This window comes from Rhinopithecus roxellana, chromosome 8 (genome assembly GCF_007565055.1).
Source record: "Rhinopithecus roxellana isolate Shanxi Qingling chromosome 8, ASM756505v1, whole genome shotgun sequence".
Classification (NCBI taxonomy): domain Eukaryota; kingdom Metazoa; phylum Chordata; class Mammalia; order Primates; family Cercopithecidae; genus Rhinopithecus; species Rhinopithecus roxellana.
The window spans coordinates 4358631-4375224 of record NC_044556.1 but is presented as its reverse complement, the minus strand read 5'-3'; the positions used below and the strand labels follow the sequence as shown (position 1 = coordinate 4375224).

At 45.9% G+C, this 16594-nt stretch overlaps 1 protein-coding gene across 2 annotated transcripts in view; it reads left to right on the top strand.

Annotated features, from left to right (window-relative positions):
- ZNF136 (zinc finger protein 136) overlaps positions 1 to 16594 on the top strand; it is a 30730-nt gene that overhangs the window by 2816 nt on the left and 11320 nt on the right. The window contains exon 2 of one of the 2 annotated variants that reach the window (XM_030936772.1): positions 2009 to 2110. The exons of the other annotated variant lie outside the window; for it this stretch is intronic. The gene's annotated coding sequence lies outside the window, so the exon portion shown is untranslated. The remainder of the gene's footprint in view (positions 1 to 2008; positions 2111 to 16594) is intronic. 2 annotated transcript variants of the gene reach the window in all.

Sequence of the window (16594 nt, the reverse complement as noted above, 5' to 3'; positions counted from 1 at the left end):
GAGTAATTATCTAAATGATATGTGTAGGTGCTGTGGCTTTTCACCTAAGAAGCAGAATCTCATTCTAGTACGTTTGAGAGAGTCATGAAGCCAAATCTTTGATGGTCTGTCTCAGAGACAAAGTCTACAATGTGTGTGTTCACAGTGGTGTGGATTTTATGCCTCAAGTCACTTAGAAAAGTGTCTTAGAAAACCTGGACAGTGCCCTTGTGTCTTCACAAGAATTCTTTGTGTATTTATGGAGATAATTCTGTAATCTTTTGGGGCATGGACCAATGTGTATCTCTTCATACTCATATTCTGCACCATCTGTATGTAGCACGTCAGACTTAGCAGTGTGACCTTAAACTTTTTTAAAAAAACAAAGTACAATAAAATTTAAAGTGCTGGCCACGCCCAGTGACTCAAGCCTGTAATTCCAGCACTTTAGGAGGCCGAGGTGGGTGGATCACCTGAGGTCAGGAGTTCGAGACCAGCCTGGCCAACATGGTGAAACCCTGTCTCTACTAAAAATACAACAATTAGCCAAGTGTGGTTGTGGGCGCCTATGATCCCAGCTACTCAGGAGGCTGAGGCAGGAGAATCACTTGAATCCAGGAGGTGGAAGTTGCAGTGAGTTGAGATTGTGCCATTGCACTCCAGCCTAGGCGACAGAGCAGGACTCCGTCTCAAAATTTTAACTGCTTAACAACAACAACAACAAATTTTTTTTTTTTTTTTTTGAGACGGAGTCTCGCTCTGTCGCCCAGGCTGGAGTGCAGTGGCTGGATCTCAGCTCACTGCAAGCTCCGCCTCCTGGGTTTATGCCGTTCTCCTGCCTCAGCCTCCCGAGTAGCTGGGACTACAGGCGCCTGCCACCTCGCCCGGCTAGTTTTTTTTGTATTTTTTAGTAGAGACAGGGTTTCACTGTGTTAGCCAGGATGGTCTCGATCTCCTGACCTAGTGATCCGCCCGTCTCGGCCTCCCAAAGTGCTGGGATTACAGGCTTGAGCTGCCGCGCCCGGCCAACAACAACAAATTCTTATTTTCTTTTATTCTTTCCCAGAGCATGTGTAGTATATGTGTAGTATGTTTGTCAGATCTGTGTTCTGTTGGGTGACTTGAAATGGAATTCCGGGGCTTAACCTTGAGAATATTATCAGGGAAAATAAATGGGAGTGGGGAGAACCAACTCTCCTATTGTGGTTTCAGAAAAATGAATATGGTTTCACAAGAAAGTTGGTAAATAAATTGGGGAATTACAAAGGTTCACCAATACATCAATTTCTCTTGCAAGGTGGAGAATTTGTGACAGTGAATAACTTCTATTTCTTGTTGTTGGAACTTGGCAGATTAATTCTAAATCTTAGGGAGCAGGACCTGGCAACAACTAGGAATCCTCTAATAGGATTTTTGTTTACTAAATTATTTTTTTCATGGAAATAGTAATTAAGTAACATCTTTGTCTGAAAAGAATAGATTGTAGATTCTTATGCTTTTTCTGTTCAGCTATTATATAGATGTGCCTTAATTTTCTTCCCTCCCATAAACATTGAGATTGATTTTGCTGGATTCATCAAACATGAGTCATCAAACATGGGTATTTTCTTTAAATATCCACATAAGGTGTGTAAAGGGAAGTGGGTAGCCTTGACTGGGCTGCAGAGGCCTGAGGCCAGTGACTCCAAACTGAGGCCAATCCAAAGGAGTACTGCATAATGGAAGGCATCAACCAAATATAAGATCTGCAAAGATCTGAAAATTTAGGTAGAAAAGCATTTTCTTTCATAGGAAGAGGCAAACAAAATTAGAAAGAAGATGAAGAGGAAGAAGGCAGGATGGAGGGTGCAAAATGAGACCTAGATCAGAGCATGTTTTATTCTGAGGTTATTCTCTTCTTAGGAAGCATTGCCTGTTTGTTCAGGCTGAGAGTGGGTCAAAGTTAAGGACCTGGAGGAAATTTACAAGTCAAGGGCTTGTATCTGTATTTCTCCATATTTTGGAGTAATTATCTGTATGATATGTGTAGGTCCTGTGGCTTTTCACCTATGAAGCAGAATCTCATTCTAGTACATTGAGGAGTCAATGAAGCCAAATCTTTGATGGTCTGTGTCAGAGACACAAATTTAAGGTATGTTTGGTTAACAAATGTTTTGTTCCCACTGATCAGTGAACACAAAACTGTTCAGCTAATGTTTTGTGAAGCAAAGAATGGGCATTTGTAGGCCCGATGCTGTGGCTCACGCTTGTAATCCTATCACTTTGGGAGGCTGAGGCCGGAGGATAGCTTGAGCTTAGCAGTTTGAGACCAGCCCAGGCAACGATGCCAGACTTTGTCTCAAAAAAAGAAAAGATAACACTGGGCACGGTGGCTCACGCCTGTAATCCCAGCATTTTGGGATGCCAAGACCACCCTAAGCAATATGGAGAAACCCCGTCTCTACTAAAAAAAATACAGGCACCTGCCACCACGCCCCATCTCTACCTAAACCCTTTCTCCAAGAGGCAAAAGCATCTAAGTCTGCCCCTCAGAGACTTTCCCAATTTGTACAATTTGTTCTACAATTAAACCAATTCTGTGGAAGCAAAGCCAAACTGCTAATAATGTTGAGTTTTACTCAAGCCCTATAATCCAGTTAAATGGATACGGTCACAGAAATCACTACCCCATTAACCACTCAGTCCTTTCTGTTTTGCAGAAGCAGACTCATGCAAAGATACCTTTTCCATTACTTCACAGTGTTTTTTTCTTTAAATTAGAAGGCCAGATAGTGACTACAAATGCCCATTCTTTTTTTTTTTTTTTGAGATGGAGTTTCGGTCTTGTTGCCCAAGCTGGAGTGCAATGGTGCGATCTCGGCTCACTGTAACCTCTGCCTCCTGGGTTCAAGCAATTCTCCTGCCTTAGCCTCCTGAGTAGCTGGGATTATAGGCACATACCACCATGCCCAGCCATGTATTTTTAGTAGAAACAGGGTTTCATCATGTTAGCCAGGCTGGTCCCCAACTCCTGGCCTTAGGTGATCCGCCCACCATGGCCTCCCAAAGTGCTGGGATTACAGGCATGAGCCACCACGCCCCCCCAAGCCCCATTTTTGACCACAGTAAAGGGGGAGAGGCTGGATATTGAGTTCTGTTAATATAAAAGTTCTGGAATGAAGACATTCTGAGAGCTTCCTGGTTGGTGAACACAGTGATGTGCCGGGAGGGTGGAACTCAAGTCCTGTAGGGAAGGGGGTCCTATACTCCCTTCCCTGGAGGGTCTAGTGAATATTAGCCCTTGTGCGAGTCCTCCCAGAGGACAGTTGAAGTAGAGGGCCGGGGCCTTCCAGGGGACCCCCACTTCCCTGGTCCTATACATCTTTTCCATTTGGGTATTCTTGGGTCATTTTTTTTTTTTTTGAGATGAAAGTTACACTCTTGTTTCCCAGGCTGGAGTGCAATGGCACGATCTTGGCTCTCTGTAACCTCTACCTCCTGGGTTCAAGTGATTTTCCTGCCTCAGCCTCCCAAGTAGCTGGGATTACAGGTGCCTGCTACCACACCTAGCTTATTTTTTTTTTTTGTATTTATGGTAGAGATAGGGTTTCACCATGTTGGCCACGCTGGTCTCGAACTCCTGACCTCAGGTGGTCCACCCACCTTAGCCTCCCAAAGTGCTGAGATTATAGGGGTCATCCTTTATGACAAACTGGTAAACTTGTGTTTTTCTGAGTTCTGTGAGTAGTACTAGCAAATTATTGAAAGTGAGGAGGGTTTGTGGCCAGGCACGGTGGCTCACGCCTGTAATCCCAGCACTTTGGGAGGCTGAGGCGGGTGGATCATGAGGTCAGGAGATCAAGACCATCCTGGCTAACATGGTGAAACCCCGTCTCTACTAAAAATACAAAAAATAAGCTGGGTGTGGTGGCGGGCGCCTGTAGTCCCAGCTACTTGGGAGGCTGAGGCAGGAGAATGGCGTGAACCCGGGAGACGGAGCTTGCAGTGAGCTGAGATCACGCCATTGCACTCCAGCCTGGGCCAGAAAGCGAGACTCCATCTCAAAAAAAAAAAAAAAGGTCAAGTACATTTTCCTTTAGTGCAAGTGGCAATTCATTTGCAATAGGAATCTTATGGACTTTGAGTTTTTTTTTTTTTTTTTTTTTTTGAGACATGGTTTTAATCTGTCGCCCAGGCTGAATGAACCACAGTGACTCAATTTTGGCTCACTGCCACCTCTGCCTCCCAGGCTCAAAGGATCCTCCCATCTCAGCCTCCTGAGTAGCTGGGACTAGACCCAGCTAAAATTACCACACCTGCCTTTTTTTTTTTTTTTTTTTTTTTTTTTGGTAGAGACAGGGTTTCGCCATGTTGCCCATGCTGGTCTCAAACTCCTGTGCTCAACCAATCCACCAGCCTCAGCCTCCCAAAGTGCTGGGATTACAGGCATGAGCCACGATGTCTGGCCTCTTTTAAATTTCTCAAAAAAAAAAAAAAAAGCGAGGAGGGTTTGTTGGATTTATATGCAGTTGGTTAGAATTAACGGTGCCTCCATCCCCCACCCCCGGCCCACTGTACCACCCTGCCAGCACATCAAGGCTGGGACTGGCATCTGCAGTGGGGGCTGTGTCCTGGGGTGAGCCCTGGACTTGTGGGATCTGGGCTAATGCCAGGTGATGACAGAATTGAATTACTGGATCCCCAGCTGGTGTTGGAAAGTTAGTTGATATTGAGCAGTCTCCACGCATTTGTTGTCAGAAAAAATGACTTACATCAACTCCTAGTGAGTGGTTGCTGAAGGAGGGAGCATTTCCACACTGAGGAGGGGACAGTAGAGTGAGTAGTGCTCCAAGGATTATGTTTTCTAATTGCTCAGATATTCCTCCCTCACTGCCTAGGAGGAGCCACTCTGGGCTGCATCTCCACAGTGAGAGTATAGTAAACTTTTGAATGTGGGTAAAGGTAAACAAATAAGCCTTGGGCATTTCTGGCATGTCTCCCTGATTTCACCTTCCTTCTCTGTACCCAGAGATGACCACAGTACTGATTCTGTTTTTTTTTTTTTTTTTTTTTAAATGGAGTCTCACTCTGTTACCCAGGCTGGAGTTTAATGAAGCGATCTCGGCTCACTGCAAGCTCCGCCTCCGGGGTTCACACCATACTGCTGCCTCAGCCTCCCGAGTAGCTGGGACTACAGGCGCCCGCCACCACACCCGGCTATATTTTGTATTTTTAGTTAAGACAGGGTTTCACTGTGTTAGCCAGTATGGTCTCAATCTCCTGACATCGTGATCTGCCTGCTTCGGCCTCCCAAAGTGCTGGGATTACAGGCGTGAGCCACTGCACCCGGCTTTTTTTTTTTTTTTTTGAGATAGGGTCTGGCTCTGTCACTGAGGCTAGAGTGCAGTGGCACAGTCTTGGCTCACTGCAGCCTCTTCCTCCTGGGTACAAGCAATTCTCCTGTCTCAGCCTCCCAAGTAGCTGGGGCTACAGGCGCACACCAGCACACCCAACTAATTTTTGTATTTTTAGTGAAGATGGGATTTCACCATATTGGTCAGGCTGGTCTCGAACTCCTGACCTCACATGATCCACCTGCCTCGGCCTCCGAAAGTGCTAGGATTACATGGGTAAGCTACCATGCCCGGCCCTGATTCTGATTTTTTTTGGTTATTTATTTATTTATTTATTTTTGAGACAAGGTATGGCTCTGTTGCCCAGGCTGGAGTGCAGTGCTGCAATCTTGGCTCACTGCAGCCTCTACCTTTCTGGCTTAAGCCATCCTCCCACCTCAACCTCCCGAGTAGCTGGGACTACAGACGCGCACCACCTCGCCTGGCTTATTTTTGTATTTTTGTCAGATGGGGTTTTGCCATGTTGCCCAGGCTGGTCCCTTGAGTCCTGAGCCCAAGCAATCTGCCCTCCTCAGCCTCCCAAAGTGCTGGGATTATAGGTGTGAGCCACCATGCACTGCATCTTTTATTCTTTATAGCTTTATTGTTGCTTTGTCATAGAGTTTTGCCACTTGTAAGTTTTCAGTAAGTTGATATTAACAATATGCTGAAAAGGTATTTTTGTGGTTTCTTTACCTAAATCCATTGCACACATGCTGCTGTCTGAGGCTGTGGGTCACCCAGGTTACTAACCATTCCACCGCTTGATTTGAGTTGTTAGTATTTTACTTGTTGCCAATGTAATTGTTATTTTTGTCTCCAAGTGCTAATGCTTCATAAATTTCTTTTTTTCTTTTTTTGGAGGTGGGTCTTCCTCTGTCACCCAGACTGAAGTGCAGTGGCACGATCATGGCTCACTGCAACCTTGGCCTCCCAGGCTCAAGCAATCCTCCCATCTCACCCTCCCAAGTAGCTGGGACTACAGGCGTGTGCTACACGCCTGACTAATGGTTGTATTTTTTTATAGAGATGGGGTCTTGCCATGTCGTCCAGGCTAATCTTGAACCCTTGGGCTCAGTACTGGGATTATAGGTGTGAACCACTGTGGCCCGCCATGCTTCATAAAATTTTTTTTTTTTTTTTTTTGAGACGGAGTCTCACTCTGTCACCAGGCCAGGCTGGAGTGCAGTGGCACGGTCTCAGCTCACTGCAACCCCTGCCTCCCGGGTTCAAGCGATTCTTCCGCCTCAGCCTCCCGAGTAGCTGGGTTTACAGGCTCATGCCACCACACCCAGCATTTATTTTTTTATTTTTTTTTATTTTGAGATGGAATTTTGCTCTTGTTGCCCAGGCTGGAGGGCAATGGCACAATCTCGGCTCACCGCAACCTCTGCCTCCTGGGTTCAAGCGATTCTCCTGCCTCAGCCTCCAGAGTAGCTGGGATTATAGGCATGCACCACCACTCCTGGCTAATTTTGTATTTTTAATAGAGACGGGGTTTCTCTATGTTGGTCAGACTGGTCTCGAACTCCCGACCTCAGGTGCTCCGCTCACCTCGGCCTCCCAAAGTGTTGGGATTATAGGCATGAGCCACCGCGCCTTGCCCCACCCAGCTAATTTATTTATTTATTTATTTTTTTTTTTTTGAGACGGAGTCTTGCTCTGCCGCCCAGGCTGGAGTGCAGTGGCCGGCTCTCAGCTCACTGCAAGCTCCGCCTCCCGGGTTCACGCCATTCTCCTGTCTCAGCCTCCCGAGTAGCTGGGACTACAGGCGCCCGCCTCGTCGCCCGGCTAGTTTTTTGTATTTTTTAGTAGAGACGGGGTTTCACCGTATTAGCCAGGATGGTCTCGATCTCCTGACCTCGTGATCCGCCCGTCTCGGCCTCCCTAAGTGCTGGGATTACAGGCTTGAGCCACCGCGCCCGGCCGTAATTTTTTTATTTTTAGTAGAGACAGGGTTTTACCGTGTTGGCCAGGATGGTCTTGATCTGTTGACCTTGTGATCCACCCACCTCAGCCTCCCAAAGTTCTGGGATTAGAGGTGTGCGCCACCGCATCTGGCCACTTTGTAAATATTTTATACATTAGAAAAAAAAAAAATCCCTGGGATATAGCTTATAGATAAATTCAGATTGACTTGGGAATGCCAGTGGAATATATGGATTAACCCTCTGACCATGTATGCATATGTATTTACTCCTTATACATAGTTCTCTTTATTTTTCTCTGTGTGATTGCATGTTGCTTTTTACAGTGGGATTGAGCATTTTTTCTATGTGGACTTTCATCTTCTGTAAAATAATTTTCAGTCATCTTGTCACATTAAAGTCATTTGTATATTTATTGCTTCATTTCTTTCTTCCTTTTTTAACATGTTCTGTAGACTAATTCTTTTTCATTTGTAGGGATTGCTAATATTTTCTTGCAGGGAGTGATTTACCTTTTCACTCCAGTCTACATTTTGATGGACTCTTTTATATTTTTTTGTTTGTTTGCTTTTTTTGACTGCCTTCTGCATGCACCATCATCAAGGTTGGGGAAGGGTACTCTTCTTGATTTTTGTTTTTTTTTTTTTTTTTTTGAGACGGAGTCTCACTCTGTGGCCCAGGCTGGAGTGCAGTGGCCGGCTCTCAGCTCACTGCAAGCTCTGCCTCCCGGGTTTATGCCATTCTCCCGCCTCAGCCTCCCGAGTAGCTGGGACTACAGGTGCCCGCCACCTCGCCCGGCTAGTTTTTTTGTATTTTTTAGTAGAGACGGGGTTTCACCACGTTAGCCAGGATGATCTCGATCTCCTGACCTCGTGATCCGCCCGTCTCGGCCTCCCAAAGTGCTGGGATTACAGGCGTGAGCCACCGCGCCCGGCCCTGGGATTACAGGCGTGAGCCACCGCGCCCGGCCCTGGGATTACAGGCGTGAGCCACCGCGCCCGGCCCTGGGATTACAGGCGTGAGCCACCGCGCCCGGCCCTGGGATTACAGGCGTGAGCCACCGCCGCCTGGGATTACAGGCGTGAGCCACCGCGCCCGGCCCTGGGATTACAGGCGTGAGCCACCGCGCCCGGCCCTGGGATTACAGGCGTGAGCCACCGCGCCCGGCCCTGGGATTACAGGCGTGAGCCACCGCGCCCGGCCCTGGGATTACAGGCGTGAGCCACCGCGCCCGGCCCTGGGATTACAGGCGTGAGCCACCGCGCCCGGCCCTGGGATTACAGGCGTGAGCCACCGCGCCCGGCCCTGGGATTACAGGCGTGAGCCACCGCGCCCGGCCCTGGGATTACAGGCGTGAGCCACCGCGCCCGGCCCTGGGATTACAGGCGTGAGCCACCGCGCCCGGCCCTGGGATTACAGGCGTGAGCCACCGCGCCCGGCCCTGGGATTACAGGCGTGAGCCACCGCGCCCGGCCCTGGGATTACAGGCGTGAGCCACCGCGCCCGGCCACTCTTCTTGATTTTAATTGAGTTGACTTTGGCTCTTCCTTTGAGGCGTACTTAATTTTCTTGTAAAAGAACACTTTAGGGAGTATATATTTAAGGCAACTTGAATCTGTGCTCCCAGGTTAAATAAAGAACACTCTCCCTACAGTGAAGTTGGAAAAAAATTGTAACTTATGAAAGTTTGCTACTTTAAAAAAATTTTAAAAATATTTATTTCTTCTCTCTGTCTCAAAAAAAAAAAAAAAAAAATCTCATTCTCACCCAGGCTGGAGTGCAGTGGTATCATGTTGGCTCACTGCAGCCTCCACCTCCTTGGGTCAAGCATTTCCAGTGCCTCAGCCTTCTAAGTAACAGGGATTACAGAAGTGAGCCACCATGCCCGGCTAATTTTTGTATTTTTAGTAGAGACAGGGTTTCTCCCTGTTGGCTAGGCTGATCTTGAATTCCTGACCTCAAATGATCTACTTGCCTAAATGTCATACCCATGACCAGGTGACCCTCTCAACAGCACACTTGTTTATACTTGCTCTGTACAAGCAGGCACCTTGTAGCTCTTGTCTAACCATTGTCAGTTTAATCCAAGAGTAGCCACTAATCTGGTATCTATTAGTAGCTAGTGAACACTGCTACTCTGTTCCCACCAAGAGAGCCCTGATTATGATAGTAGGTAGGTTCAAACAGTAGTCAGATGTGTCAATTAGGCAATCAGGTGAGACTCAGAGGAGACAACTCAACAAAACACAGGAAATAATAGAAGGAGTTTATTACTTAGAAATCCCAGAGGCCGGGCATGGTGGCTCACGCCTGTAACCCTAGCCCTTTGGGAGACCAAGGCAGGTGGATCACGAGGTCAGGAGATTGAGACCATCCTGGCCAACATGGTAAAACTCTGTCTCTAGTAAAAATACAAAAATTAGCTGGGTGTGGTGGGGTGCACCTGTAGTTCCAGCTACTCGGGAGGCTGAGGCAGGGGAATCACTTGAACCAGGGAGTCGGAGATTGCAGTGAGCCGAGAAAGTGCGACTACTCTCCAGCCTGGTGACTTGAGTGAGACTCTATCCGGAAAAAAAAAAAAAAAATCCCAGAGAAAGGAGGGTAGCATGCCTTGTAGGCCAGCAGGTAGGTGGAGCTATTTCTGACACGTACCCTCAACCTGTCAGTGGGGCATAAGGGAAAGAGGAAATTGCGGGCCAAATCCTTTATTGGGGTGCAGGGTGTTACCTCACCCAGCTTCTCTTTGGGAGGTTTTGGTGTGTTTAGAGGAAGGAGGCACGAGTTACATGGAGTCACACCATGACTGTCAGGCAGTCATTGCAGCGTGTGGGTTCAGTCCATAGGAGTGTGGGTGTCAGTGGAAGAGTCAAGTAAATTGTATCTAGGTGTTCCATAGGGAGGCGATCTATAAGGCAGATGAGTGGATCAACCACATGGAGAAACTGGGAGGAAGTAGAGAACTGCAAATGGTACCAAGGGTGGTTGAGCCCTGCTTCTGGTATGAGAAAGTTAAGCCTATAGTAAAAGGAATGACAAATGCCTGGGCGTGGTGGCTCACACCTGTAATCCCAGCACTTCGGGAGGCTGAGGCAGGTGGATCATTTCGGGTCAGGAGCTGGAGACTACCCTGGCCAACATGGCAAAACCCCATCTCTACTAAAAAACACAAAAATTAGCTGGGTGTAGTGGCGCATGCCTGTAATCCCAGCTATTCAGGAGGCTGAGGCAGGAGAATCTCTTGAACCTGGGAGGTGGAGGTTGCAGTGAGCCGAGACGGCAACAGTGTACTCCAGCCTGGGCAACAGAGCGAGACTCTATCTCAAAAAAAAAAAAAAAAAAAAAACAATTACTTTTGTTCCAACCTAATAAGATGGTTACTGAAGTAACATAAAATTATATGAATTCAGGATAATAGGCAAGTCTACAATTAACTGATTATTACATAGATTGTGATTTTTATATGTAACAGCTATATTTATATATATATATGCTTTCATCCACAGTCCTTTCATAGCCTCTATTTCTCCCCAAGACAGGCCATAGAGACTAAAAATATTCTCTGATCTTCCCCTGCCTTTCTGTCTTGGAGCTGGCCATAAAGAAATTTTCTGACTTATCTTGCCTCTTTGCAGGTCTTAAGACCCCCACTTCAGAAAGGATCCTACCCTATACCCAGGAGGAAAGAATGTACACAGAGACTAAGAAGAGTGAGCAGACAGGCCTTATTGGTTTTCCCACTATTAGTATTAGTCCATACCCTCGTTGTCCAATTGCACTTCTATGAGGTGTTCCATACTTTTATCATTCCTATTGAATGATGTCTGTCCTAAAAGCCATGCTTTTATCATTCCTACTGAATGATGTCTATATAAAAGGCCCAAGAGGATGGGGTATGGGGAGCTTCTGGACAGTTAAACTCAGGGAGACTTGTATTATAGGAAGGTGATCAAGAACTCATCCTCATGCCAGGAGCGAGTCATACCCTAACTCTACCGGAATGGAAGCTCCTGTGCTTGGGACCCTTATAGATCTTGCCCTATGTATCTCTACCTGGCTATTTATTTGTAGCCTTTACAATAGACTTTTTAATAAACTGGTAAACGTATTTTCCTGAATTTTGTGAGCTGTGTTAGCAAGTTAATTCAGCCGAAAGAGTGTCATGGGAACCTCAATTTGAAGGCTGTTGGTCAGAAGTTCCAGAGGCCTGGTCTTGCCACTGCTGTTGGATATGTGGGGTCAGTCTCTTAGGACTGAGCCCTCAACCTGTGGCATCCGCTGCTGTCCCCAGGTAGGTAGCTTCATAATCGAATCAGTTTGGCAGATAGATACCCAGCGACTATATGCTGCACAAATCATTACTTGCCTTTTTTTTGTTTTGTTTTGTTTTTTTGAGACGGAGTCTCGCTCTGTCACCCAGGCTGGAGTGTGCGGTGGCCGGATCTCAGCTCACTGCAAGCTCCGCCTCCCGGGTTCATGCCATTCTCCTGCCTCAGCCCACCCAGAGTGGCTGGGACTACAGGAGCTGCCACCACGCCCGGCTAATTTTGTGTGTGTGTGTTTTTAGTAGAGACAGGGTTTCACCGTGTTAACCAGGATGGTCTTGATCTCCTGACCTCATGATCCGCCCGCCTCGGCCTCCCAAAGTGCTGGGATTACAGGCGTGAGCCACTGCGCCCGGCCTTTTTTTTTTTTTGAGACAGAGTTTCACTGTTGTTGCCCAGGCTGGAGTGCAACGGCATGATCTCAGCTCACTGCAACCTCTGCCTCCCGGGTTCAAGTGATTTTCCTGCCTCAGCCTCCCCACACCTGGCTACTTTTTTATTTTTAGTAGAGACGGAGTTTCTCCATGTTGGTCAGGCTGGTCTTGAACTCCTGGCCTCAGATGATCTGCCCCCCTCGGCCTCCCAAAGTGCTGAGATTACAGGTGTGAGCCACCACGTCTGGCCTATTACTTGCTTTTTGATGTGGAGAAACCCCACACAGTTGGTCACAGAAGCCTTTTGTGTTGATTATTGTGGTGTGAGGGGAATAGCAGGGTGTGTTTTTTTTCACTTAGATGATATGCAGGGGGTTGAATATTCTCTTGTAGATAACCCCCCCTGTGTTAAAGTACCTGTCATCTCTATCACTGCCTGACAATGCCTGTTCTGTCACAGGTTCTTGTGCCTTAAATAGATGCCCTTGTTTCAGATTTTGCTATTTTTCATTGGTCTGTCTGTCCATCTCTCTGGTAATACCATACTCTCCTGATTACTATAGATTTCAAATCCTTGATGTATGTTAGAGAAAGAACTTTGCTATCTTAGTTCATGTTTGGCTGCTGTAATAAATAACCACAGATTGGATGCCTGAAACAACAAGCATTAATTTCTTTCTTTCTTTTTTTTTTTTTTGAGACGGAATCTTGCTCTGTTGTTCAGGCTGGGGTACAATGATGTGATCTCAGCTCACTGCAACCTCTGCCTCCCGGTTCAAGCGATTCTCCTGCCTCAGCCTTCCGAGTAGCTGGGACTACAGGCATGCACCACCAGGCCCAGTTAATTTTTTGTATTTTTAATAGAGACAGTGTTTTGCCATGTTGACTAGCTCCAAGACAGAAAGGCGAGGTAGATTAGAGTGTATTTTTGGTTTCTATGGTCTGCCTTGCAGAGAAAAGAGAGCAAGTGATATGAGGTCAGCCGAAGGGTAGAGAGAGAGATTCTATTTTCTTTCAATTTTTTTTTTTTTTTTTGAGACAGAGTCTTGCTTTGTCGCCTATGCAGTGATGCCATCTTGGCTCACTGCAACCTCCACTTCCTGGACTGAAGTGATTCTCCTGCCTCAGCCTTCTGAGTAGCTGGGATTACAGGCCCGCATCACCACGCCCGGCTAATTTTTGTATTTTTAGTAGAGACAGGGTTTCGCCATGTTGACCAGGCTGGTCTCAAACTCCTGACCTCAGGTGATCTGCCTGCCTCAGCCTCCCAAAGTGCTGGGATTACAGGTGTGAGCCACCACGCCCGGGCTTATACTTTGCTTTTTAGAGTAGTTTTAGATTCACAGCAAAATTGAGCACATAGTATAGAGTTTCCTTATGCCTCCTGTTCCCACTCAGTTACAACCCCTCCAGCTATCAACATTCTGCACCAAAGTTGTACATTTGTTACAATTGATGAACCTATTTTGAGACATCATTGTCATCCAAAGTCTAGCCTACATTAGAATTTATTCTTGCAGTTGTACATTCTATGAGTTTTGTCACCTAACTATACAGTGACATTTCTACTATGGTGTAATACAGAGTAGTTTCATTGTCCTAAAAACCCTCTCATCCACCTATTTATCCCTCCTCCCCCCTGACTTCTGGCAACCACTGATTTTTGTACTGTTTTTCTGCAGTGTTACGTAGTTTGAATCATACAGTATGTAGTCTTTTCAAAGTTGTTTCTTCCACTTAGTAATAAGCATTTGCGGGCATGTGATCATGAAATTTTTTTAAAAAAGTAATACACATTTAAGCTTTTTCCATTACCTTTTAGCTCATTTATTTTTAGTACCTCCATTGTCTGGAGGTAGCTGTTACGTATCCATTTATCTACTGTAAGGCATCTTAGTAGCTTCCAAATTTTGAAAATTATGAATAATGCTGCTGTAAACATCTGTGTACAAGTGTTTGCCTGGACCTAAATTTTCAGCTCATTTGGATAAACTTGCCTTTGGTCTGGAGGTTAAGAGACACCCCTCTGCCACATAGGATGGGTTTTGAAGAATTCATTCTGAAAATCAAGTAAACGTGGGCTTATGATGAGGTTTGTGTAAAACCCCTCTGTGTGTATGATCTCCTGATTCAACGAGTATTTTTTTTTTTTGAGACGGAGTTTGTTGCCCAGGTGGGAGTGAAGTGGCGTGATCTCGGCTCACTGCAACCTCTGCCTCCCTGGTTCAAGCGATTCTCCTGCTTCAGCCTCCCAAGTAACTGGGATTACAGGCGCTTGCCACCATGCCCAGCTAATTTTTGTATTTTTAGTAGAGATGAGGTTTCAACATGTTGGCTAGGCTGGTCTCAAACTCCTGACCTCAGGTGATTTCACTTGCCTCAGCCTCCCAAAGTGCTGGGATTACAGACTTGAGCCACTGGGCCCAGCCTTTCCATGAGTATTAATCTCCTTTTTTGTAACAGACCTCCTAGTGGGTGCTGCATTAAACAGAGCTGAACAAATAACCCTATCTGCCTGAAGCAGGGTGGGAGACAAGAAACAAGATATAAGTAGAATATGCAGTGTGTCAGGTGGTGCTTAGTCCTAAGGAGAGAGAGAGAGCTGGGAAGGAGTGGAGAGGCCTGGGCTGTGTTTGTCTCTGCAAGCACCTGTTTATGTCTCTGAAGTGTTATCTCTGAGGATTTGTGTGTCTGCCTGGGTGTATCCACCTATATGTGCAGTGACAAAATATGAGTGATTTTGTATGTTTGATAGGGAGACAGAGGCTATGTTTGTATGCCCTTTAAAATCTGGAATGCTTTTATTTCATTTTCTTGCCTGATTGCCCTGGTAGCACCTCTTTTAGCATGTTGAATAGCTGTGTCAAAAACAGACATCCTTGTCTTGTATTTGATCTTAGGGGGAAACATTCAGTGTCACCATCAGTATGATGTTATAGTGAGGTTTTCTTGGATACCTTATTTCAGGTTAAAGAAATTCGCTTCCATTTCCGGTTTACTGAGTGTTTTCATAGTGGAAGAGGTATTGAAAGAATATTGACCTTTGTCAAATGTTTTTGATACTGATTCTGTTAATATTGTGATTTTCAAATGTGAAAACAATTTTGCTTTTCTGGACTACATCTCACTTGAGTATGGGATTTTTTTTTTTTTTTTTTTTTTTGAGACGGAGTCTCGCTCTGTAGCCCAGGCTGAAGTGCAGTAGCGTGATCTCGGCTCACTGCAACCTCCACCTCCCAGGTCCAGTTCAAGCAATTCTCCTGCCTCAGCCTCCTGAGTAGCTGGGATTACAGGCATGCACCACCATGCCCAGCTAATTTTTGTATTTTTAGTAGAGATGGGATTTCACCATGTTGGCTAGGCTGGTCTTGAAATCCTGACCTCGTGATCTGCCTGCCTTGGCCTCCCAAAATGCTGGGATTACAGGCATGAGCCACTGCGCCCAGCCTTTTTAAAAATCTTTTTGGTAACAGTCATTCTAGCGGGTGTGAAGTGTTGTCTCATTGAGGTTTTAGTTTGCATTTCCCTAATGATTCAGGATGTTAAATATTTTTTCATGAATGTCTTTGTCATTTATGTGTGTTCTTTAAGAAATGTCTGTTTAGATCCTTTGCCCATTTAAAAAATTGGAGTCCAGGCCCAGTGGCTTATGCCTGTAATCTCAGCACTTTGGGAGTCTGAGGCAGGTGGATTGCATGAGGTTGGGAGTTTGAGACCAGCCTGTGCAACATGGCAAAACCTCATCTCTACCAAATATACAAAAAAATTAGCTGAGCATGATGGCCCATACCTGTGGTCCCAGCTACTCCCAGCTGAGGTGGGAGGATGGCTTGAACCTGCGAGGCAGAGGTTGCAGTGAGCCAAGATTACACCACTGCTCTCCAACGTGGGTGTTAGAGTGAGACTCAGTCTCAAAAATAAATAAATGAATAAATAAGTAAAATTTAAAATTGGGTTGTTTTTCTTGCTGTTGAGCTGTTTGAATTCTTTATATATTTTGGATTTTAACACCTTATCAGATATCACGTTTGCAAGTATTTTCTCCCACTCCGTGTGTTGCCTGCCCTTCCACTCTGTTAATTGTGTCCTTTGCTGTGCTAAAAAGCTTTTTAGTTTGACATCTACATCCACAATGGTGCTGTCAAAAACAGCTACATGGGAACTTATTTATGTACTCTTTTTTTTTTTTTTTTTTTTTGAGACGGAGTCTCGCTCTGTCACCCAGGCTGGAGTGCTGTGGCCGGATCTCAGCTCACTGCAAGTTTGTAGTTTTTAGTAGAGACGGGGTTTCACTGTGTTAGCCAGGATGGTCTCGATCTCCTGACCTCGTGATCCGCCCGTCTCGGCCTCCCAAAGAGCTGGGATTACAGGCTTGAGCCACCGCGCCCGGCCGTTTATGTACTCTTTCTGCAGTGTCTGCTTTCACCCAGAACTCTTTTGTGAGATTAAGCACCTTCGTTATATCAGGAAGATTGTGGGCCTTTCCTGTTATTCACAGCTGAATGTAGTCCCTGAGTTAGGTTTCATTGTGTGTGATCAAACATAGTATGCCTTATTTCCTCAAGCAACATTTTTGGACATGTTCCTTAGAAATAGTTTACTAACTGGTTTCGAACAGC